Here is a 26160-nt window from a genome sequence, read left to right as displayed (position 1 = left end):
CTGGCATTCAACCTCTATAAAGGAATCCTATGTACCCAAATGCTGGCATTCAACCTCTATAAAGGAATCTTATGTACCCAAACGCTGGCATTCAACCTCTATAAAGGAATCCTATGTACCCAAACGCTGGCATTCAACCTCTATAAAGGAATCCTATGTACCCAAATGCTGGCATTCAAACCTCTATAAAGGAACCCTATGTACCCAAACGCTGGCATTCAACCTACATTCTTCCTCTCCACAAAGGAGGCAAAAACACCAATATCTCAATCTTCCATCCCATTGCTCTGCTCTCACCAATTTCCAAAATCTTAGAAAAATGTATCCACCTCCAACTTATGCCTTTCCTGACCCAAAACTAACTCCTTACATATACCCAGCATGGCATCTGCCCAGGCCATAGCACTATAACCGCTCTACTCTCCTTTTCAGAAACTGTCAACCAAGCCCGAGATTCAAAACACAGTTTCCACAGTTCTTCTTGAACTTTCTAAAGCTTTCAATACTGTTTCCCATAAACACCTTATCTATCATCTCTCAAACCTACATCTCTCACCAAATACTGTATCCTGGTTCTCTAGCTACCTGCCAGACAGATCTCAGGCAGTCAAATAAAAGAACACCACCTCCTCCTTACTACCTACCTCAACTGGCATATCTCAAGGGTCCATCCTCAGACTTATGCTTTTTAACATCTTTATCAATAACTTTCACTCTGCTATTCCTGATACCAAAGTTATTCAATATGCAGATGACTCAACGTTAGTCCACTCTGCCTCAAACCTCCCTGAACTACTGACTAAAACCCAAACTGCTTTTTCAACTACTGAAAATTAGATGTGACAAAACCACCTCTCACTAAATGCAAATAAATCTAAAATTCTACTATTCCCTCCCTCTAAGACTTTCTCTTATGACAAAATTCATTCAAAGTCCTTAGCCAAACCAACTCTGCTATAGAAGTGGTCCCTTTCGCAAAATTTCTTGGCATTACTATTGATGAACACCTCAAGTTTGATACCTATATTCAACAAAATATAAAGAAAACCCACCAAAAGTTAGGTATGCTATACAGGAACAATCTTTTTCTCCAACTCTACTAGACATACTCTGGCTACTACCTACCTTCTCCCATCCCTGTTATATGGAGCCCCTCTTCTAACTAACCTGACCTCTACTATCACCTCTAAACTAGAAAACTGCTATAATAAGCTCTCTAAGTTTTCCACTAGATCTAAACATTCCACCCATCACTGCCTTACCCTTCATTCTCTAAACTGGCTAAAACTCTCCAATTACCTAGACTACCTCCAACTTACGACAGCACGCAGACTTGTATGTCACCACAAATAAATGTTCATAGGTTCATAGGTGTGTACTAGGCTAACGGCCCTGGAGCTTATATAAGCCTAGCCCAAGAAGATTCCCTAGCATCATGCCATCCAAAGTTAGTTCCCAGTGCCCCTGTCAAGCAAAGCCACTGAAGTGATTCCCAGGGTGAACTTCCTATTGCCCATCCACTCGTCAAGATTTCTCTTAAAGAGGGCCAGTGAAGTGCTCTGCTTGACTTGAATGGGAAGTTTGTTCCAGAGTATGGGAAGTCTCTGGGTTAGAACCTGTCCCTCCAACATGTTCTGTTTATTGTGGTAATGAGGCTTAGGTCCCTGGAGCGTGTGCCATGGAGGGATTGGGATTTCTTTAGGTGTAGCATATCTAGCAGCTCTGGGTTCATAGTTTTTACTACTATCTGTCCATTTCCAGGTAAACGTATTTATTTATTTATTTCACTTTGGTTACCGGGGAAGTCCACTGGGCCCAAGTGTGCCCGTTTTCAGTGGAGGCCTGGGGAGAAAAGCTCCATAAAGCATAAAACAGTAAGGTTACAAAATTTGGTGGGTTTTCTTTATATTTTGTTGAATATAGGTATCAAATTATTGATAAGTATCTAAACGACCTGCTGGCCAACTTCCCCTCTCTTTCTCACTAGGCAAGAAATGGAATTCTCGTCCTTCCACACTTAGGACAATATCAAACTCAGAAAACTTCAAAACCCAGCTTTTCACTTACCTGTCCGCCAAATAAAAATGCACCTGCTTTCACCCTATCTAATTTTATTTAATAAATGCCCTGAGGAGGTTTTTCTCCTGGGTTCCTAATCTCTATATTACTCCAATAACTATTTCCTAGAGTTGACTCAAGCTCTCTGCAACTCCCATAGCTACTCAATACACAATTTCAACTTTGCAAATATTGTAAATAGCATCTTACTTCAAATGAGTGCATATAAAGTGTTTCCATCCTTACTTTAAATGATTGTATGTACAATGTTCCTACACTTCAAATGTAATGAAGGTGTATTTCAAATTAATCTATACAGTACAGCCATCAGATATATCATAATTAACTTTGCTGATCAAGCCTGATACTGAATGTACATATTTGTAAACTGTACTTTAGTCTGTAACTTTTATACTTTTGTAACCTTACTGTTTTATGCTTTATGGAGCTTTTCCCCCCAGGCCTCCTCTGAAAATGGGCACACTTGGGCCCAGTGGACTTCCCCTGTAACCAAAGTGAAAGAAATAAATAAATAAGTTTACCTGGAAATGGACAGACAGTTGTAAAAAGACCTTCTTGGCAACCAAGAAAATGATAACATCTAATGAAGTACTTAGATACTTTAATCTTTGCTTGTCCATCAGATTGGTATATTATGGTTTGCACTGGGGAAGAGAGAGAATTTTGACTTACAAGTTCACAAAGACACTAAGAAATTAATTGCATTTTCTTTCTAATCATTGATTACAACTGAATGGATTTATGCCCCCCTGAGTGAGGGGAGGGGCTTAAAGAATTTTATTCAGTACCTTGACAGAAAATGATTCACACTAATAATGGACCACTAAACTCTACTTTCCATTATAAATTGCAGGTGGCCCATATCAGTAACCATTCCAACATGGTCCAGAGGTCATGGCTTCCATGTCCATGAAAGGGTTAAGATGCAGGGAAGTCATGCACAGACTGTCTCAGATCAGACTGCTAATACATTGAGGACACAGCCGTACCATCATCTGTAGATAAATAGCTTGCCACATACAGTTATGGGTATCCCGCAGATCAAAGCTGATGGCACTTCTCCAGCTCAACACTTTGGAGGCCTTATTGGGTTACATGTACACATACATATAGTTCTACCCCTTCCTTGTCACCTGTGGCCACAAAAGTTGTCATTCCAGAGTGACTGTGCTCATCATAAGATACACCCCATAAGGGTGAATGCTCATGGTCTCGTAGTTTTACCCCTTTTCTGACATGAATCACATTAAGCTCTAACATGACAAGCCAATACAATGGACACAGCCAACAGTAAAATCATCACAGCCTGACCCCGCCACTAGAGGATGTGTTCTCTGATTTCCTATAACCTCCCAGAATATGTGGTTATTGTGTTCATCTTCCATGACCCTATCCCAACTCACAGTATTACATTTACCTGTCACTGTGTCCCCCCAACTGCTTATGCAAGTGATAATGACCACACCCTTCTTACCCCTGAACTTGTATGGATATGGTTATGGCTAATGCACAGTATGGTCAGTCTAAGCACTGCCATTATATTCTGGATGTGCTAAGCATGCATCAAATGATTCTGTTTTGTCAATGCCATGGCCCACAGCTGTGGACCAAATGCCACCTCATTGCCAGTGTTGTAGTCTACTGTGCTTGCCTCTGTTTTGGCTGTGATGCTGCTGTTGCGGTGTCTTCCTCACCTGACTCTCCAGCTTGCACTTCTGCTGCTGGAATAACATGCATGGAAGGTTCTGCCAGGATATTAACCTGCCCCTCCCACTGCTTTTACTATGCCATGTTGTATAGCATGATGCACACAATAAAAATCTTGCTGCAGATTTAAGAACTGTATGCAGTGCCCCTCATGATGTATCTAGACAACAGAAACATCCTTTGAGTAGTCTGATCACTCACTCCACTGTATTATACAGTTCATCATATGCTGTGTTATAAATCATTTCCTGTATGGTCTCCAAGTTGCAGACTGAGGTCATTATCCACAGCTCTAGAGCATGTCCAACATCACATGCAACACACAGAGAACAACATATTGTATGTGGCCTGCTCACTGCTAGCATGGCTTAAATGGAACTTGCATGTATAGATCTGTCTGTCGAGCTTGTTTGTGCTCCTTCCAGCTAGAAGGCCCTGTGGATAATGCACTCACAGGAACCTTTGCATAGGTCAGACATCAGTCAGATCTGAGAATCATGATAGTTCCCAGGTGGTGCACAGACACATTATAAATAATGCCTTGAGCATTGCGGACCACTTGGTACTTAAGAAGGTGGATGCCCTTTATGTTGTTGTTTTGCAGTCACTCTGAACAAGGCAAGGCCTTAACTGCATTGGGCAAACAAAGAATGAGTCTTAATAAAGTGAAAATGTCATAGAATGCCTGCATGATGCTGCTTCCCACATCTGCACTCTTAGGGAGCCAGACATGCTGCTCCTCATGCTGCAGTACAATGCTGAGGAGTTGATTCTGGATTAGGGGTGCTGAGGTCTTCCATACTCCTAATGTGCCCCATGTAGGTCATCAAAAGGTCACTGTAGCTAAGATGATTAAAGCTTCACATACTTAACATCCATAGGAAGGGGCATGCCATACATTCTTCTGGATTTCCTTTCTGGGTAGCACAGTTCAACAAGGTGCCAAACAGTCTCACTGTCCACAATGAAATGGCCCACAACCCACTTTTCAATCAGCCATAATCACATGACACTTAAATATAGTTATATTTACTCCACTCACATACACCATAACTCTATGTGTAAAAAATGGGTATGCGCTTTGGCATAATATACCTCTTCTATACAATTCTGACTCAGTCTGCTATTTTGGATTTCATAATTTGCATACCCCCATATGACTCATTTACATGGAGCTCTTCTTTCCAAGTCACTGTGTGCTAATTAGCGTGCACTCCATTATGCACTATTTTCAGCCTTGTGAGATCATGCTGCATGCTCCCCTCACCCTGTACATTGCCCCTCACCTTGCTAATTTATTATAAAAATCTACAAATCATGGCCTAGGTGGAAAGTTCACATTTATTGATTTGTTGTCTTTGTTTACTAGGTAAGTGAAGTCCAGTTGGGCAAAGACCCCTTTCAGTATAGACCAAGAGAGAAAAGTTCCACATTACATATATTTGAATGAGCTAACAGTGAAAATATACTATAACTCTCAGGATTATATAACTTAGCAGGTGATCATCGTGTTACATATACTATATACTGTGTGTGTGTGCGTGTGTGTGTGCGCGCGTGTGTGTGTGTGTGTGTGTGTGTGTGTGTGTGTGTGTGTGTGTGTGTGTGTGCGCGCGTGCACGTGTGCACGTGTGCGTGAGTGCGAATGTGCTTGTGTGTGTGTGTGTGTGTGTGTGTGTGCATGCGTGCGTGCGTGTGTGTGTGCGTGTGTGCAAATGTGCGAGTGTGTGTGTGTGTGTGTGTGTGTGTGTGTGTGTGTGTGTGTGTGTGTGTGTGTGTGTGTGTGTGTGCATGTGTGTGTGTTTGTGTCTGCCTGCCTGCCTGCCTGTGTAATGCTTTGTGCAGTATCCATTTCCCCTGAAGAGAATACATTGAAGTCCAGGTTGGGAGTTGATGTAATGGTTAAGGTGTTTACCTTGGAGTCACAAGGTATAGGGCTTTATTCTCACATTTAAAAAATAAATTGGCTTGGCTTAAAATGGTCCACAAGAGCAGCTAACCTAGTATTTACTATGAACCTATGAATATTAGGACATATAATAAAAGTGTAAGATTTATTTCTTTATTTTGTTATCTCTTGCTTTTTCTTATAGCACTCCTACCCCAGTCCCCATCATCCACTGCTGGATCTACCTACACTTGCATCATCCTAGAACTTGCTTTGTTATCAGCTGGAGCCAGTGCAGATCTTAAGGGCATCCCAGGGGTCTTGGTCATCACCCATAAGTTGGGGGATTTTTACATTATGACCTACCCTTGTTCCCACCCCTTCCCTGTGCTCATCAACTCATATTTCTGGGGGCTATTCCTCTCTTTGGATCATGCCTCCCTTCAGGCAGCATCCTTGATGACCACCCACCATGATGGATACACCCATCACTCCCTGCCAGGTAACCCACCCAGTTCGGTCCATACCACAGAAGATAAAAAAATTATTACCGAGCTCTTTCATCACTTCAAGATAATTTGACTTTATCAGAATAAAAGGAACATTAACACACATCCTGCCAACAATCCACTCTTATCCAATATGCAGACAACTCTACTCTCATCTTTACCTCCAATAATATCTCTGTACTGCTTACCCTAACCCAAAATACCTTCTTATCTACTGAAAATGGCTATCCGACAATCTACTCATTCTTAATCCGAAAAAGACCAAGCTTCTGCTCTTTCTCCCTCAGTCCCTCTCTCATCACAAATCTACTTTTACCATTACATCCTCGGATAACACTATCATTAAACCCGAACCTCACACAAAACTCCTAGGTGTCATCATTGATGATGAACTTAAGTTTAACCATGACTTACTACAATGTATGAAAAAAACTCACCAAAAACTAGGACTACTATATTGTAATAAAACATTCCTAAACTCCAATGCCGGACTCTCCCTGGCTCAGGTACATCTCCTTCCCTCCCTTCTATATGCTGTCTCAATTCTAATTAATATCCAGTGCACAACCTTGCTCAAACCATACCACAAAATAGCCCAATTCATTCAGTGCTCTCCTAATAACTCTCACCGCTGCCTGTCTCTAAATGCCCTCCAATGGCTTGAACTTTCCTAACAACTCCTGCTATCACAATTTCAAGTATTACACACCATTCTTTATAAACCATCTTCATGCCCTCCTCTATCCTCCCTCATATCCCCTTACTCCCCATCTTGGACCCTACATAGCTCTAACCAACAACTTTTAGATATTTACCATTCAAAAAAAAAAATGAGGTAAACTTCTGTATAAATGCTCTGTAGCCCAATCTTGGAACAAACTCCCTATACATATTCGCTCTATTACCCACCCACAACACTTTAAAAAAGAACTTAAACTTCATTTTCTCAACATCAAGACATGTCCCTGTCATGACCCAACCTAAACTCCATTTTTCAGTTGTTTCATACTCCCACCTCTAGAAATTCCTTCAGTACCCTCCCCCTATTATTATACTTCTATCTACTATGAGGTTCCTAGTTAACACATCTTCCTCACACTGTACACTGGTTATAATGTGTTGAAAGTATTTGTTTAATCTCTTTCAACAAATTCTATCTAGTTTATGTAAGATGTAATTGTTTTTCATTTGTTCTTGCGCTATAATGTTTTTCATTTTTTTTGTGCTCTAACTTTTACATGTTCCTGAAGTTTGTACTAACATACATGCTGTAATATTTCTTGAATATAAATTATCTTTAAATAAAATATAAAATATCTTTCAGCAACCTATTTTTAGCTGGAGACATCCATCCCAACCCTGGACCTCAGCCACTCATAATCAACAACACCCCTCCTCCTCCCTCTTCTCCTCCTTCCCCTACAATACTCTTAAATTCTTCACAATCAATGCCCAGAGTCGCAATAATAAAATACACCAATTCCAAGCATGGCTAAGCCACAACCAACCCGACATCATAGCCATCTCTGAAACCTGGCTCAAACCCCACATCTCTGATTCTGAAATCCTACCCCCTGGATTTCACACTCTTAGACGTAACCGCTTAAATAGAAAAGGTGGTGGTACAGCTTTAATATACTTTCATTTTCTCACCTTAATTCCCCTTCCAAATCCTATTCCCCAATTCCCCAACACAGAATTAACAGCCGGTCTGCTAAAAATAAATAATCACAAACGCATCTGTGTCATTGCCTTATACATCTCACCCAGTAACAACACCACTATCCTTGAAGATATACTCCTATGGGCCTCAACAGAAATACACTATGAAACCTACAATACTAGGCGATGTTTATATTGACTGGAATAAAATCAAAAGCCCCTTACCTTCCCTATCCATTAACCTCTATAATTTTACTTAAGTGATCCCCTCCATCACCAGACCCAATAAAACAAATCCCCCAGGATCCATTCTTGACTGGATCTTAGTCACCCATCCTAACAAAATCACCAATTCTGGCACCATTAGTGACCATCTCCCAGCTTTTATTCACCGGGCAACCACCTCTACTCCTCATCAGCATCAATACATTCTTACATGCAACCTCAGCAAATTTGACCCCAAAACTTTCTCCAATATTTTCAAACAAATGAATTGGAACATTCTCAAAACCCTCCCACTTGACAAAGCCATAGACTGCTTCAATACTACCTTCCCAGACACTCTAAACTCCCTAGCCCCACTAAGACACAAAAGTATAAAAACAATTACTACTCCCTGGCTATCTAAAGAAACAAAGCAAACTATGCATCAAAGAGATAAATTCTGGAAGCTTTTCCAAAAGAATAAACTGCCTGAAACCCATCTCCAGTACACAGAGCTCCGTAACCTTGCAAAAAAGCAAATCACCAATGACAAAAAATCTTATTATATAAAGCTCCAGTCCAACCATACCAAAACCCTAAGCAATTCTGGAATTCTGTAAACTCACTTCTTAACCCAGGCTCCAAAAATAACCCCTGCCCTGACCCAATTAAATCCGACCTTGAATTAGCATCACAATTTAACTAATTTTTTATAGACTCTATATCTAACTTGACCAAGACTTTTCCCAACAATAACTCTTCCCACCAACTTCCTAGTTCTAAATCCCCCAATAACTCTCCTCCTATGTTCAAGCTCAAACCTGTCCCCATTACTCTCATAAAAAGACTGCTATCCAAACTCAAACCCTGCTCCAATGCACCCGATAACATTCTCTCTTTCTTCCTAAAATCGGCTGCTGATGGAATAGCATTCCCAATTAGCATCCTTATCAATAGATCCATAAAGGAATCCTACATCCCCAAACTTTGGCATTCCACCTTTATTCTTCCTCTCCACAAGGGAGGCAAAAACACAGACATCTCAAATTTCCGTCCCATTGCACTACTCTCACCTATCTCCAAAATACTGGAAAAATGTATTCATCTCCAACTCATGCCTTTTCTTACCCAAAACCAACTCCTTACCCATGCCCAACATGGCTTCCGCCCTGGGCATAGCACTATGACCGCATTACTTTCCTTCCTAGAAACTATCAATCAAGCCCGAGACTCCAGACACTTATTATCCACAGTGCTCCTAGACCTCTCTAAAGCTTTCGATACTGTTTCCGACCAGCACCTTCTCTGTCATCTCTCAAACCTTAATCTCTCCCAAAACACTCTAGCTTGGTTCTCAAGTTACCTGTCTGATAGGACTCAGGCTGCCAAATGGAATAAAGCCACATCTCCTTTCTTACCAACCACAACTGGCGTCCCTCAGGGCTCTATCCTCGGACCTATGTTATTTAACATCTTTATCAATAATTTCCACTCCGCTATTCCTAACGCAAAAGTCATTCAATATGCTGATGACTCAGCCTTAGTCTGCTCTGCCTCTAACCTCCATAACTAAAACCCAAATCACCTTCTCAACTACTGAGACCTGGATGCACCAAAATCACCTCTCTCTCAATGCAAACAAATCTAAAATAATCCTATTCTCTACCTCAAAATCTTTCTCATACGACAAAAATTCCTTCCAAGTTCTCAGCCTAACCATCTCCCCCATCGATGTGGTCCCCTTCGCCAAACTCCTAGGTGTTACAATAGATGAACACCTCAGGTTCAACATCCATATTCAACAAAACATAAAGAAAACCCACCAAAAGTTAGGGATGCTATATAGGAACAATCGCTTCCTCACCTCCTCCACTAGGCATACCCTGGGCACTACTTACCTTCTGCCTTCCCTATTGTATGGAGCCCCTCTACTAACAAACCTGACATCTTCCACCACCTCTAAACTTGAAATCTGCTACAATAAAATCTTCAGATTTGCCACCAAAGCCAACAATGCTACCCATCACTGCCTCTCCTTCCAATCTCTGAACTGGCTAGAACTCCCAAACCACCTAGACTACCTCCAACTTACCACTGCACACAGACTCCTATTTTACCCGAAAAAATGCCCAGCTCTGACAAAACATCCTTCCACCCTACACCCCTAACAGAACTCTAAGATCAGAAAAGCAAAACTTAATAATGATCCATAAACCTAAAAGAGCTGCTGGCCAACTTCTTCTTTCTTACTCCCTAGGTAGGAAATGAAATTCTCTCCCTTCAACACTAAGAACCCTGCCAAACAGAGAGAACTTTAAATCACAGCTATTCACCTACCTGTCCTCCGAACGGAAATGCATGTGCTTTCACCCTACCTAATTTCTGTGTTAAGCTCTTAGCCCCAACAGGTTTTCCCCCTGCATTCCTAAACATTATAACTTACTATATCCGTTCAATGCTAATTCCCAAAGATATTAATTATGTAAATATTGTAAATAGCTTCTTACTCTATATGCATGACTGTATGTTAAATGACTCTATACAAGGAAAGATTTTCCACAATTGTCTAAATTGCTTATGCTTTGCTTTGAATTCATATATTTGTAACTTGTTCTTAATTGTTACTGTTTTTAAATCTTAATCTGTATTCTTTGTCATGGAGCTTTTCTCCCCGAGCCTCCACTGAAAATGGGCTCTCTGAGCCCCAGTGGACTTCCCCAATAATCAAACTGGAAATAAATAAATAAATAAATAATCTTTTTTTAATATGAGACTCTATTTTGTAATCTTGGAGATATTGCCCTCTGGTCTCCACAGATAATGTAAATTGTTCTGGAGTGTGAATCTGAATTTTTTAATTATTAACTTGTTTATAATCGGGAGCTTTTCTCCTCAGGTCTCCACTGAAAATGGGCTACTGGCCCAGTAGGACCAACCCAGTTAACAAATGTCAATAAATAAGTAATAAAAAACAGATATCATCATGCATATGTTGAAAATAGATTTATTTCCACCTGTAACATGATGTTCTAATAACAGCTATGAAAGAAAAATTCTGTTGTGATGTAATTTATATAGATTTAACTTCAGCATTTGACAGGGTCATACACAAAATATTGATCAATAAATTAGTACAACTAGGTATTGATGTACTCTTGGTAAGATGGATAGCTGCATGGCTTACAAATAGGACATGGCAAGTATCATACAGCAACTGGACAGGTGAAATCCTTGGTTAAAGTGAGGGTGTCCCACAGGGCTCAGTCCTAGGCCCTTACATGTTTAGATTGTATTTTTCAGACCTAACTTTTTCATCTGAGGTGTTCTACAGTCTATATGCAGATGACCTGAAATTGGGTAAACTGATCATGTGTGTTACTGATAAGGCATGTCTGCACAATAACTTGACTAAATTGACCATTTGGGAACAGGAAAATAATATACTGATAAATGCATCAAAAACTAACCATATGAGATTTGGTAAACATAAACTTAAAGGTGAATATTTAATACAGCTCCCCGGATGTCATTGAAACTATAGTCTCATTTAAGGATCTGGGTATATGGGTAGATTCAGCTATGAGTTTTTCTAATCATGTCAACCAATTGGTTAATGATCATTATAGAACTATAGGTTGTATAAAAAGATTTATAAAGTCTAGGAAATCAAAAATAATGAAGTACTTGTTTGTTAGTGACATTAAACCCAAACTTCAGTATGGAATAACAATATGGAAACCTTATAAGAAAACAAGCATGAGTAAACTGGAAAGAGTACAACAGAAATATACCATGAGCATCCATGGATGTGAAAATTTAAATTACTATGAAATAATAGATTATATGAACTTGTACAGTGCCTCTTACAGATAGCTAAGAGGAGACCTTATTCAGGTATATTGGGCATTTAGGGACAACTACCTCTGAGAATGTTTGGGGTTATCAAAAAGTACTAGAGAATCATCAGACAACCTATGTAGAAGATTCTATAGGAATGAGAAGTGTACTAACTGGTTCTCTGACAGAGTAGCTGATGCATGGAACAGACTACTGAATTACATTAAAGCAAGTACTGCTACAACCTGGACACTTATTATGGGAACAAGTGTTTTGGTATATTGGAAAGCTAGAATGGCATTAATGCCTGTGCTTGAAATATTTGTATGTATGTATATGTATGTAAGTACTCACAAAACCAGATCAATTACAGAAATATTATAACTGTCAAAAATAAAAAAAATGATTTCCTCTCAATTTCAGTATACTGGTAATTGAAATATTTTCATTTATTCCTGGGTTCTTAGTGGCATTCATATGAATTAGCCAGAAGAGTCCCTTTTATTCAGTTCTGCTTTCCTAGTCACCCCATCTTGGGTCTTGATCACGCTTTTCCAAAAAAGAAAACCAACCCTTTTAAATCCCAGACAGTTAAGGCAATGTCTAAAAGGTGCATTATTATTATTATCAGCATTTTTCATTACATAAAAATGTTTGGTAAATGTGTTGCTGAATCTGCCATTCAGTTTTGCCCACATAAAATGCTTTACCTGATGTGTACTTCGCAACGTATACCACTCCACTTGTAGCACACTCATTTCTACCACATGCAGCAATGTTTTTGAATAATAAGCAGTGGTTATCCTGATAAAAGAGCTTGAAAAAGGATAAATAAATTACTTAGTACTGGTTTACTGAGTGCAATTCTCACGGGTGTGTACCATTTTAATAACTGTCAGGTGGCAAAGCATCTCTTCATGGTATAAGGAAAGTTGTGAGCAGTTTTAACATGAGAAAAAGACTAAGAGATTAGATTACTCTGACAGTTAAGGGAGTGAAGTACCAAACATGGCAATTTTTTTGACTTTTCCAGTTTTGTTAGCTGAGAGGACTGTAAGTTAACAAAAACCGATGAGGCGTATTTAAGACTAGGGAGGAAATAGGTCTGAGCTATAATTTTGCATGCATATTCTGTTAAGGATGTTTATGGTAAGCCGTTTAATAGGCATGTTGGGTATACTGATCACATCTTATTCAATGGTCTATTATTATTCCCTTTTATATTTTGTACTAATTCTAGTATTATTGACTGATAATAGTATTAAGTTGCAATAGTCCGATGAGATGGAAATACTGTTAATTTACTTTTATTTGGATTCAGGAGTATTTTAAGTTGTTCCAGCCAGTGTTGACGTCTTGCAACAGAACGATCTATGTCATCTTATGCAGTTGCTTTGTCACAAATTGATATTATGGCTTTACATTTGCAGACAACTCCTTGATGATGGTCATCCTTAGTCTGTATGCAAACAATTATATATAATTCATGTCATATTTTATCTGTAAGTTAAACTAACTATGTTTGCAGAATTTCATATGTTTTACTTTCAAATGCATATAGATAATGTATATAAGAAAAGTTTAATTTCATATAGCTGTTCCCTAATTAACATACTTTCCTCTGAACTCTGACTTTCAGCACTATTTATGTTCTGTTCTTATCCAATCGTCTCACTCTGTTTTTAGGAGACAGAATGACATTGCAAGATCGGTCTAAGTTTGCCATGTCTACAGCCTGTTTCCAGCCTGCCAAAGTTCAGTGCATGCAATACTCCTCCTTCTCCAGGTCTTCTCAGGTATGTAACTACCTGAATTACTCAATCCCTATGGACCAGTATTGCAGGTGATTATTTTACTTGTACCGTATTGAATTGGTTGTAGATTCTATTTGTGAAACAGAAGACATACTGGGGTTGCCAAGTCCTGACCCAACACCATTGTCATTTTAAATCTCTTGGCAAAATGAACTCTACCTGTGGTCAGAGTTCCCTCATTACATTCTGTCTACTATGGGTGACTCCCTGGTGCAGCAACTAGCAAGCTCTGCCTGATTATCATCTTTTTCCTAAATAATACTTGTATAAAATATGTAAAGCACATAAAAAAGGCAGGGGGCATTCATTTCAACTTTCTCCTGCTTATTTTCCATACTGAATGCAATTGGGGTGCACATGACCAGACTGATTGACTTTTGTTAATGCAAGAGTCACTCCCCGTCCACCCTTAATTCCCCAGCCACCACCCTCACATCCTTACATTTATACATCCTCACCACTTTTATAACTACTATCTGCAACAGTTTAATGACATTAGACTGTCCTCTAAAACGTATTCACTTTGACGCACCTTATTTTCACATTGACCTGCTGAAACCACGAAAGGTGCACTGAAAGCGACCCAATAAAGCCACGGACGAAGGCAACCAGTATATGTAACGTTTTATTAAAGAAAAATTCACAGTAAAAACACTCAATCTCCATTAACGCTGTTTGAAAATCCATTTTCGTTTCATCACACTTCATCAGATGTGGGTTAGAGTGAAAGACAGTCCTTTTATATACAATCAAACCTATGACAACAAAAAACATTGAGCCAATCAACATGAATTTCTAATATAAAATAAGTTAATTAAACCTTTCAAATTGTAATAAAAATTATTTATATTAGTACTTATTGCCAAAAATATAATGACTATAAAATTAATTTAAAACACATTTAGATTAAAACAGGATGCTCATGAGTGTAAGTAAATAAATATAAGTTAATAAAGATTATACGTTCCTTGATTCATTTGTACATCAATGTCCATGCGCCATCTGCTGGTTAACAGAAGCATATTATATAAATAGCTATAAAAATCATGGGATATAAATAACAATCTTTTCATGTTTTAATAATAGATAAAATAGCAAAACACTTGTTCCAGAAATTTCATGTTACATAAAATGTATGGATCACATTGACCTGATGCTTAACAATGATCATCTCACTTCTCACCACACTTCTCTTCATCTGTCCAGGCCACCACACATTTTACCATGTCTCCCTCTCCTCACAACAAGTAACACACTTCTAAACTTATTTTCATCATGACATCTTTGGTCAACACACTTCTTGGTCTTCTTCTTTTCAATGTCTTCATAAATAATCTACATAACCACCCCCTCCCACGCTGCTCTTGTAAATTTGCTAATGATGCTACTCTTATCTGTACTGTTTCCTCTACATTCTTACTGCAGTCTGCTACCAATTATTCGCCATCATTGAGACTTGGTTTAACCACTCTTAACTTCTGCTAAATTAAAACAAAACTAAATTAATGTTATTCACTCCCAAGATATAGTCAATTGACATGTCCACCTTCTCAGTTCCCTACTCCCAAAATACTCAAATTTAAGCAGTTTCCAGTACAAAACTATTAGGCATATTTATAGATGATTACCTTAATTCTGACATCCACATACAAAATGCTATAAAAAGTTCACTACAAGCTAGGTCTTCTCTATACACCCTCCAGCTTTCTCTCTGAATACTCTCAACAAGTAACAATGACTTCTTACCTTTTGTCAACTTCACTCTGTGCCTCTCCAATTCTTAAAAATATTAAAAATAACTCAATTAAAAAATAGAACAATGCTAAAGCAAGATTGCCAAATTTGTTCTTAAGGTGGTAAATTCAACTCACCAATGTGTTGCCCTTAAAAAATATATTAACTCCCATTTCCAAGTTACTTAACATTCCTCAACTAAACCTTGCCCAAAATATACTATATTTCCCTGTTAAATGTTCTTCTCATAACTCTTTACTACAGTGGTACACACCCAAAGACCTCTTTGTTGTATTAAAACCTTAACATTTTCAATTCTCTTCCCACCACCATCCATCAAATAAAATCCACTCAAACCTTTGAAATCAAATTAAAACACCATCTCCTCAACTCTTGGCCCTGTCCCTGCTCTCTGTGATGATCTACCTCTTGAGCCTTACCTTTATCCCTACATCTCAGTAGACACTGGGACAAATTCCAAAAGACTTGCTCTAAGTATAAGTGACTTACTACACTGTAAGCCTGTACTAATTTCAAAAGACTTGCTCTCTGTGTAAGTGATTTTCTCTGATGTAAGGCCTGTATGATACACTGGAATAAGTCACTTACACTGCTGCCTCAAGACTTTACCTGTGAGATGGTTGAAGATGTAGCGGTGATGACCAATGAGGAAATTATTATTACTTTATATTCATGTGAGCTCTGAACCAGACTATGGACAAAGAAAAGAAAATAAGGGCATAAAGTAGGACAGTATCTCTCCATCTATCAATGACCTGGATCTGTCCAATTGGCTGTGGATTCTTCTGTGTGAAGTCTGCATGCTCTCCTTGTGTCTGCATGCCCTGCTTTCCTTAAACACCCCAAAGACATGATGTAGGTGAACTGGCATTCCTCCAATTTACCTGTCGGTAAACATGTAGTGTGTGTGTGTGTGTGTGTGTGTGTGTGTGTGTGTGTGTGTGTGTGTGTGTGTGTGTGTGTGTGTGTGTGTGTGTGTGTGTATGTGTGCTTGTGTGTGTGTGCTTGTGTTTGTGGTATCTTGTGATAGACCTGGCTTGTCAGGGGCAGTGTCACTGTGTGCACTTGTGTGAAAAATTTGTATAGATTGTGACAGATAGACAGATTGAGCTTTATGGGCAGTGGCACTCTATGTATTTCCATTACAGAACTGCATTACAGAACATCCAAACCCCAAAAGCTTCTGTGGGCCTAATGGCCCCTTGCACCTCAGAATGTACAACAGGTTTTTGACACAGGCTTAGTCATGGCCTCTGCCCTGAACTTTATCTAGTCTAAAACTGGCCCTACTTGGAGTTGTGCACAGAAGATCACTGTAGCTGTGGGGGTGCTGGGGGTAGTGTGGTCATTACTACTTTTACTTTTCTTACAATCAGCTCTCTAGTGTATGCACAGCATTCTGCCATAGCTTATGTAGGTGCTAGAAGCAGCATAGTCCTTATTTCTTTAACTTCCTCCAAAACCTCAGTGGTGTACATGGAGAGTCATCACAACTCTTCTAGAGGCAGTATTCTGTTTAGGACCAGCAAGTTGGAATAAATTAGTGTGATCATTATTATTTCCACTTTCCACATAATGAAACAAGAGATGAATATACAGATGGTTCTTTTCTAGAAGGGGGGGGGGGGCAAGAGTTAAGAAGGCATGTTGTGAAATATAGTGGATATAAAAAGTTTACACACCCCTGTTAAAATGCCAGGTTTTTGTGATATAAAAAAGAGACCACAATAAATAATTTCAAAACTTTTCCCACCTTTAATGTGACCTATAACTTGTACAATTCAACTGAGAAATAAACAAATCTGTTAGGGGGAAAATATAAAAAATAAAAAATGTACAATAAGCTGGTTGCATAAGTGTGCACACCCTTAAACTAATACGTTGTTGAAGCACCTTTTGATTTCACTGTACATCTGGCAGCAGCTTGAAATAAATTATTGTGTTCTATTTGTTCTTTCAGTTTCATTGCAGACTGGTCTTTGCAGTTAGGGATGAGGAGGCATGGTGTATATATAATTTTAGGAGTGAAAGATTGGCATAATGGTTAAGGTGTTTGCCTTACCAGATACAGGGTGCAGGGTTTAATTCTCAGATGGGGTAATAGGCTAGGCTTAAAATGGCTCACAAGGACAGTTAGCTTAGTACTAATCTAGGAACATATTAACATATGAATCTTAAAATATATGGCTGTGACATTTTATGCACTTGTCCCGATACAACATCAGAGGGATACACAAAAAGTGACAATCATTTTTTTTTTTTTTTGGCAGGGGGTAGAGAAGCAGGCACTCTTCCCACATATGATGTATGTATCCTTGCAAACATTTGCCTTTTTAGTTTATTTTGAACTGCTATTTTGTCATACACAATGTATTTCTTCCTTAAAAGAAAAAAATAAGATTGAATTTCTTTCTTTTCTCCTGGTTTTTGTTCAGGTCATTATTGGATTAAAATGTTGGAAAATAGCTAAGATGCATCTCAATGGCCCCCAGATCCATAGCTAAATTTTATTATTTATTCCACAGTTGTAACAGTGAATTCTTGGCCAGTTAGAGTATATTGAAAGGATGCAGGAAAGAGCTATGGTGCATCTATTATCAACGTTATGTTTAGTTAACATTTTTTGTAGTGTCTTTGAAAGATTGATCTAGCATTTTGTCAATAACCAGTTGAGTTGAGTTTGTTTCTTGACCATGACAGTAAAATTGTAATTCTAGTTTTTTTTGCTCTTGCATATGGCTTTTAGGTTATGGTTATGGAATTAACACAGTGTTATTCATTGTTTAAAGAAGGTATTATTGCAGTGTAAGTGAATAAGGGATTTACAAACAGTTAAAGCCAACGGTAACATGTAAAATTCTCATCAATGGCTGAAGTAGCCATGCTTGATCTTAAAATGGGATTTTAATTTTGGTCCTGGTTGTGAAACTGTAGAATTAGTATATGCAAATAAGGAGTGGAGGGAATCCCCCATAAAAATACAAGTAAAGCTCATTTCTTAGATAAACAAAAAAAAACTTGCACATTTCATCAAAATATATTTCATTGCAAATTCTGTAATGGTATAGAAAATCACTGCTGGTGTGGTTTTGGCATATAGGAATGACAATGGAAGTTAGTGCTGATCACTATTTGTACATTGGTAATGGCCACTGTTACATCGGGCTGCCATCTCTTGAAGTTTATGTACATGTGCCACCAGCGATTCACTTCTGAGGAGCACTTGATTCACCTTTCACACAATGTGACTAGCTTGTTTAAAATACTAGGAAAAGTACCTGCTTCTGCTGTGCAGACATATCCATGTCTGTGTGACAGATGTAACCTGAGTTCATCTAGCAGCATGGTTGCTGGATAAGCCATGGGTAGGTGGGGAAGGAATAGTTTCTATTGACATAGCTGCCTGAGGAGAAGGAGATGGAGGCTCTTGGTCTATGAGATTTGACATGAACAAGCTGTGCCTGAAGCAACTCATAGGTCGGGGTGGGGGGGGGGGGTGGTGACTGGGATGTAACTCAAGCTGGTGAGGCAGCCCTTGTAAGTAGCATTTGTCAGAGCACGTATGTCCCTGTGATAGGGCATAGATGGTTATTGCACTTATGCAGTGATGTGCAACTGATGTTACCACCATGGACAGAGGCTAGGGGCATAGTTATATATGTAGTATATACGTGTGTGTATGTATGAATATATATATATATATATATATATATATATATATATATATATATATATATATATATATGGGTTCCCTTCATAATTTCGAAATACTGAAACCCCGAATTTCAGTATTTCGAAATTATAACACCGAAGCCTTGAAATCCCGAAACACCAGAAGCGCAAAATTAAAAATCCCAAAGTACGGAGTTGCAGTGTGTGAATGGTTAGGTGTTAGTTCAGGTATGTATGTATGTGTAAGTGTGTTGGTTAGGGGCTTTAGTGTATGTCAGTGTGTGTTTTGACTGTGATGTGTGTGTGCGAGGGACTGTAAAATGTGTGGATGTGAGTTACCTCTGTGTGTCTGACTGTACAATCGCAGAGTTAATATATATAAATAGGGGTGTGCGGTGGGCAAAGTCCCCATCACATGGGGGGTGCAGGGGGGCTTGCCCCCCTGCTTATATGTAGTCTAGGTTTGTCTGTGTGCTTGTGGGGGGAAGTTATTTGTATGTTTATGTGTGTGCTCTGTGTGTAGTGTAGGTGTGGGATTTTGAGTTTCACAGTTATGCGTTTTCGGGATTTTAAAATTTCGGCTATGTAATTTCGAAATACTGAAATTCGGGATTTCAGTACTTCGAGATTTCATAGTGAACCCATATATATATATGTGTATATATATATATATATATATATATATATATATATATATATATATATATATATATATATATATACATATATATATATATATATATATATATATATATATGTGTGTGTGTGTGTGTGTGTACCATATTTCCACAAAAATAAGACCAGATCTTATACTCTTTCCTCTGCCGAAATACACATTAGGGCTTATTATCAGGGGATGCCTTATTTACCGCCCCCCCCCCGCACAACAATCTACATTTATTCATTTATTCATGCACAAAAATTGACAATTATTCATGTACACAAATCAACATTTCTTCATGTGCAAAAAGCGACATTTATTCAATTACACAAATTGACATTCATTTGGTACTTTTCTGTTATTGGACAACAGTTCTAAGTAACACGTTAACAGTTGTGTGAGAATTCTACATAAATAGTGCAACAAATATTTCAACTTCAGGCTATCTACACCTTGGCTTTCACAGTGCAATATTTCATGCTTAACAGAAAGAGGAGGGGAATAAAACTGAAAGCAGAAGCAATCCATTCCCGATAATGGAAGAGTTATTCAAATACAGTCATGTCATCTTCTTCTGGAACATTGTCATAAGTCTCCAACCCCTGAATTCTGGCCTGAATTTGTTGCGACTCCATTTCCTGTAGAACCATTGGCCCCAATCTATCATGCCTAGCAATAAAGCTCTCCTTAAATGAGCACTGCTTGCCCAAGTAGCCTGCTCGTAGTGCATTGGCAACACAGCTGTCAGTGATTTTATCCCATGAATTTTTTTTCCCAAGTCACAACCTCTTGCAGACTAGGCTTCACAAAGTTTCCATGCTGATCTCTCTCCACTCTATTTTCAATGTAGTCATTGAGTTACATGCACAAATTGTTCTTGAATGGCTTGTTTATTACAATATCAAGAGTCTGAAGATAGGCACTCATTCCTGTGGGAATCATTACTTGATCTATTCTTCTCCTTGCAAGGAATTTCTTCATGTCTTTAGTGTGGTGACTGTTTGCTGAATCCCAGACTAGCAGACCTCTTTTGCCACCTCGCAAAACAAGTGGCAGCATTACATCGACCCACTTCCTTACAACTGCTTGTGTGCACCAGGCTTTTTTGATTTCAAGAATGTAAATGCCTAAAACACATTCAATCTTATCTTTCTTGCCCTCACTAATGATTAGAGGTGGGGTTTTCTTTCCATCTAGATGAATTGCCAAAATACAGGTAACTCGTGCAATCTCGTAACCAATGGAGGGAATGTAGATTGACAAGACACCCCTCTGATCAATTGTTGTTTGAGATCCTTGGCCCATAAACACTAAAGTTTCATCCATAGCAATCATGTTGGAGAGTTGGTATTTAGAAAAGTCGATGCCATCAACAAAGGACTTGAACGCAAGTGCACATTTAATAACTTCAGTATCTTCCAGTTTTGTTGATCTTCTTAGAGACAGTTCATATTGCTGAAGGAAGCCATCCAGCCAATGTTGTGATGCTTTGAATTCTTCTGGGGATATTTCTACTTGTGGTGCCATTACAAGAGCAAATGCTTGAATATCAGCCCTGCACACAACCAAAGCCTTTGCTCTCCTGTTAGCAATCCATTCACAGATGATGTCTTCCAGCTCAGGAAATAATGGTTGCCGACCTGATCAACACTTGCACTTCTTAGCATTTCCTTCATCGGCCTATTGACTGAGGTTATCATACACTGCATGCCATTTTTGGACCATTTGGAGATCTAACTTCTTCTCTTTGCAGAAAGCTGTCAGATTCTTTCCCCAGGAGTCCTCCATGATTCTTTTCTTGTACTCTATGAAATAGCTCTTTCTTTTTGCACTCATCTTGTCTGGGGGCCGGGAGGGGGGGGGGTTAATTAAAGACTTACGAGACCAGAGTGGCAACACAAAATGGCGATGGTTAAGAAGACACAACCACAGCCGTTCATTATCAAGTGCGCGCGCTTTACGCACGTTGTCTGTACTTTGACCAATCAAAGTACACCTGCCAGTGTTTATGGGCAGAGGATCTCAACCATCAAGTCTGAGTAATGATTAGGGTTACAGTAAGAATCGTGGAGGACTCCCAGGGAAAGAATTTTACGACTTTCTGCAAAGGGAAGAAGTTGGATGTCCGAATGGTCTGAAAATGGTGAGCAGAATACAATAACCTCAGTCAACAGGTGTCAATAATATTATTTTATAATTCAACACATCCGTCGTGTGTTGTTGACAATCTTAACTGGCACTTATTTATGGGGTAGGGCTTGCATCATGACCACCCGGGAAAACCATGCTAGGCCTTGTTCTCTGGTTAGGTCTTATTTACGAAGAAATGCGGTATATATATATATATATATATATATATATATATATATAAAATGCATGTGTGTATCTTTAGCTATCTATAGATATCTAGCTATCTATAGATATGTAGAAATATATATAGATAGACAGATATATTAAATATATATATATATGTCCCCAACCCTATTTCTAAGAAGACACAGCCTGGTAGGATGGTGCCTGTACATGGTTCTTCACTGATGAAGGCTTATAGCTGAAACCAGCATGCAGGTTGTGTTTTAACATGAAGTGTTAATATATTAAAATATTAATTGGTACACTGAGTGATTGTGCTGGCTGTTTTTTGTTCGGTCTAGTTGGTAGTTTGGCCTTTGCACCTTTCTGTACATGTGTGGGACTGTGTCTGCATTCATATGTGGTTCTTCACCATGGGAACAATGAGGTTCCATTCTGAAAACATGAATGGACTCTGTATGGGAGAGTGAAACCACACTTTCAATCCATTGAGACAACAGTAGAACCTCCACAACTAAGGAAAGGTAATGTAGACATGAGGTTGGGTCACAAAGTCCCTGATGTCAACCATGATGACAGCCCCTCCCAATAGTTTACCATGGCTCTATATTAATAAAAATAAGTCAGGCACTGGACCTGACGAAAAGCGCTTAAGTTACTTGGATTTGTGTTTTATATTCAGTAAAGTAAGGTTTTAACATTTACTTGTGTCACTGGTTACGGCTTTCTGAGTTTTTTTGGTTGGAGCTGTTTGCCATTTCGTTTTCTCTGTGGTTGATTATGGCATCCTGTAAACCAAGTGACTTTGATTCTTTTCAGCCGGATGACACACCGGCAGTTTTTAAACTTAGTACACCTAATATTTTGGCCGAGGACTTATTGGATGTGGAAGCACACCCGGTCTTCAGCAACTTGTTGGAAACCATAAATAAGAAGCTTGAGAGCCTGCATTCAAGATTAGATGGTATTGACTCTGAGAATGTTAGAAACCGTGAATTCCGTGAAGCATATTCTAAGACTGTTGACTCCTTGATGCTTCAATTAACCACGTTTAACAACTACAAAATGGATATGAATCAGAAGCGGAACCAGAACCATGAAACGATTATCCAGGTTGACATATCGAACTCTATCAGTGAGAGTATACCGCACACAGCCAATGGCACCTTAAACCAGCAAAACGGAAACATTATTCAACACCTGCTGATAACAGACGGAAATGATTTGAACGAGTTTCAGCATCGCACCAACACCGAAACCTCTTCACTTGCACCGGTAAATTTAAATGGAGCATTTGTACCTGTAAACCCAAACAGAATATTACCAGAAAACAACACTTTTTCGGTTAATGGAAACTTAACCACTCTTGGGACGGAATTAGATAAAACGAGTACGACTCAAGTTTTACATGCACCAACTGGTACTGCACAACCATTCATTTCAACTACCGGACTTGCTGAAACAAATGCAGGTAACAATAAAAAACTTCTTGATAAATCGCCACCTTGGCTTAAAAGTCATTTCTGTTTGGCAGAGGTTTCAAGCCCTGTGCGTTCTAACTGCCATGACTGTGTTAGCAGTAACGACAATGCCAACAATAAGGATAATATTACATCTAAATTAAAACTTTTTGATGCTTGGTTCAAACAGATTGTATATACCAAGTACCTTTAATCCTCCACTCCATCCTGTCTTGGAAATATTTGAAAAGTGTTGTGAACTCGATCTGAGACACTTAAACTTGGGTAAACCACATAAGTATGGTAGTAATAATACTTCCAAGGAGGATACGGAGTTTATACAATTCCTTGGCACTCAAAACTTGCGGTTTTGCAAACCGGATAAGGGGGGAGGATTAGTAGTGTTCACTACGGACGACTATGAGAAGCGAATGTATGATGTATTGAATTCTAACAGATATGACCCTAGTTCTAGGTCTGAAGTTAATGGAGCTTATAAATTAATTAAGGACACCATTGAGGATTTACTGATAGAGAGTAGAATTGACTCTAAGACACATTCATACCTATCCACATCTTACCCTAGGTATGCATGTGTCTTTGGTATCCCGAAAATACACAAAAGCATAGACAATCCACCACTTAGACTCTTAGTGGATAGCAGGGGTACCCCTACTTATACATGTGCAAAATTAATTGACAATATCCTACAGAAATATGTCCTTATGGAACATCATATTTGTAAGGACTCCTGGTCATTTCTGGATGCAGTGAGAGCCATCGAATTTGACACGGAGGCAAATTTTGTAACAATAGATGTCAAGGACTTGTATAGTAGTATACCTCAAGATACAGCATTGGAGTGGGTTTCTTACATGATGAAAAAGCATGATGCACCAGACAGGGAAATTCATCTAGTCACCCTGTTAGGGGACTTGATTCTGTCGTACAACTTTTTCATCTTTGGGGATGAATGTTACAAACAAAAAGTGGGAGTAGCTATGGGATCCCCATGTGGTGGCAGCATAGCAAATTTGGTTATGGCCTACTGGGAGTCCCATTATGTTTTCTCACAGTTAAACCCACATATTGAATCCTTCGTACTATATACTAGGTTCCTGGATGACATCTTTGTACTTGTGAAAGCAGGTGAGAGTGAGGTAAAAAGGACGGTCCAGTATTTCAATCAATGTACCACCTTCTTACAGTTCACACATACATTCTCAACTGAGAACATTGCCTACTTAGATGTTAGGTTATGTAAGGACTTAACACTCAACTGTTTCACTGCCAAAATCCACCGGAAAGAAACATATTCAAACACCTTTTTACATTTTACCAGCTGCCATCCATTTTTTCAAAAAAGATCAGTTGTCAAAGGACAGCTGGTCCGTGCTGCTAGAATGGTTTCGCTGGACAGTGATTTTCATATTGAATGTTCAACCTTAAAAAATATGTTTCTTGCCCGTGGATATCCTACTGATTTGTTGGATGAATTAATACAAGAGGTCACTGATAAAAGACGCCAAAACCTCTATTCCCCACTATTGCCTAGTACTATTAACAACGCCAGTAATATCTCTATGGGCTCTCTTACCAATTCATGGACCAACTTGATTAATGATTTTGGTGTGATAGATACGCATGACATACCAGTAAATCCAACTTTACCACTTGTAACAATGGCTGATGAGACTTGTAAACCAACTTTTATTACAACATTTAGTAAAGGCAGTGGATCATGCATAGATATTATATTTAAGAATTGGGAATTGTTTAGAGCGTACCCTGACATTTATGAAAAAATAGGTTCTTGCCCCAAGATAGTATATAAGAATGGAAAGAACTTAAAAAATATGTTGGAATTCAAGGAAACACGCTATAAGGTGAATGTAGGTATGCATAAGTGTCAGAATTGCAATTTCTGCAAGCATGTTGAGGAGGGTACATAATTCTGCATAAATAACCATACATACAGAATAGATTCTAAATTAAATTGTAATTCTTGTTATGTGGTTTACTTAGCTAGATGTAAACAATGCTCGGCATTCTATATTGGGAAAACCATCAGAAGAATGAGAGAGCGTATATATGAACATTTATACGTGATTAAAACATCAAAAATGGAAAACGCTCTAGCAAAACACACTGTTATTAACTCAAACCACAATTTTAAATTTACTGCTATTGATCACATCCCAGTTAATCAGAGGGGTGGCCCAAGATCTCTACAGTTAGAGGAAGCTGAATTACGCTGGCAGGTGAGGTTGTATGCATACTGCTACCCGGGTTTAAACGACACTTGCTCAATCTCTAGTTTGTTGAAACTGAGGAGTTTACAAAGGTAAAGGACATTTTTTGGCATTATTACAACATTGCAAAATTATTACCATGCTTGGATTTGAAGGTCTATAATCATGTTTGTCTATTTTATTATATTTTACATATTAGGATTTGTGGACCCACTTCATCAAGTATACTATAAATATACATAATATCTATGCCTACATGTAAAATTATTATCTATGCTTTGAGTTTGGTTACTTACTCTTTAAATTTTAAAGACAATGATGTAAAGCAGGTTCTCATCTTACAAATT

The sequence above is a fragment of the Protopterus annectens genome, chromosome 2.part0 (assembly GCF_019279795.1).
Source record: "Protopterus annectens isolate FY-2018-M chromosome 2.part0, PAN1.0, whole genome shotgun sequence".
NCBI classification, from domain to species: Eukaryota; Metazoa; Chordata; order Ceratodontiformes; family Protopteridae; genus Protopterus; species Protopterus annectens.
The sequence above is the reverse complement of the archived record's forward strand: the minus strand, read 5'-3'. Positions refer to the sequence as shown.